The following is a 1,700-nucleotide window of genomic DNA, read 5'->3' as shown; positions in this document are numbered from 1 at the left end:
ACAAAAACCCCACTAACAAATACTGCTGTCGTCTCTTTACCCAAACGTATCACCCAACCTATGGTTAAAAACATTACCACATTCACCCTGTCCAATAATACCACAGAAGACACTATTAAAAATATTACTGGAGTCATTCTACCCAACCCTACCAAAAAAACTACAGTCATGAGCTCAACTGCAATTACACCACCCAAGACCAGCACAGACATAACTATTACAAACACTACTGTAGTCACACTAGCCCACAGTAACACAGAAAGAGCAGTCACAAATACTGCTGTCTTTCCCAAAAGTACCTCCCAACATGTGGCTAAAAATATTGCTGAATTCACCCTGTCCAATACTACCACTTACAATATCGTTAAAAACACTACTGGAGTCACCCTACCCAACCTTAGCACTAAAACCATACTTACGAGGTCAACTGCAATGACACCACCCAAGACAAGCACAGAGACAACAATTACAAACAATAATGTAATCACACTCCCGCAAAGCATCACAAAAACCCCATTCACAAATACTGCTGTCATCTCTTTAGCCAAACGTATCACCCAACCTATGGTTAAAAACATTACCACATTCACCATGTCCAATAATACCACAGAAGACACTGTTAGAAATATTACTGGAGTCATTCTACCCAACCCTACCAAAAAGACTACAGTCATGAGCTCAACTGCAATTACACCACCCAAGACCAGCACAAAGACAACAAGTCCAAACACTACTGTAGTCACACTACCACACAGTATGACAGAAAGACTAATCACAAATGCTGCAGTAATTTCTTTACCTAAAAGCACCCTCCGACCAATGGTTAAAAACATTACCACATCCACCCTGTCCAAGAATACCACAGATATTATGGCCAAAAACATTACTGGAAGCACCCTACCACAAAATGTCACAAGACCGACAGTTACAAATTTCACTTCAATCATACGACCCAATGCTACCACAAAAACTACAGTTATGAGCTCAACTGCAATTACACCACCCAAGACCACCACAGACATAAATATTACAAACACTACTGTAATCACACTAGCCCACAGTAACACAGAAAGAGCAGTCACAAATACTGCTGTCTTACCCAAAAGTACCACCCAACATGTGGCTAAAAATATTACTGAATTCACCCTGTCCAATACTACCACTTACAATATCGTTAAAAACACTACTGGAGTCACCCTACCCAACTTTAGCACAAAAACCATAGTTACGAGGTCAACTGCAATCACACCACCCAAGACAAGCACAGAGACAACAATTACAAACAATAATGTAATCACACTCCCGCAAAGCATCACAAAAACCCCACTAACAAATACTCCTGTCGTCTCGTTACCCAAACGTATCACCCAACCAATGGTTAAAAACATTACCACATTCACCCTGTCCAATAATACCACAGAAGACACTGTTAAAAATATTACTGGAGTCATTCTACCCAACCCTACCAAAAAAACTACAGTCATGAGCTCAAGTGCAATGACACCCCCCAAGACCAGCACAAAGACAACAAGTCCAAACACTACTGTAGTCACACTACCACACAGTATGACAGAAAGACCAATCACAAATGCTGCAGTAGTTTCTTTACCTAAAAGCACCCTCCGACCAACAGTTAAAAACATTACCACATCCACCCTGTCCAAGAATACCACAGATATTATGGCCAAAAACATTACTGG

Source organism: Paramormyrops kingsleyae, chromosome 12, assembly GCF_048594095.1.
Source record: "Paramormyrops kingsleyae isolate MSU_618 chromosome 12, PKINGS_0.4, whole genome shotgun sequence".
Lineage (NCBI taxonomy): Eukaryota > Metazoa > Chordata > Actinopteri > Osteoglossiformes > Mormyridae > Paramormyrops > Paramormyrops kingsleyae.
The sequence above is the reverse complement of the archived record's forward strand: the minus strand, read 5'-3'. Positions refer to the sequence as shown.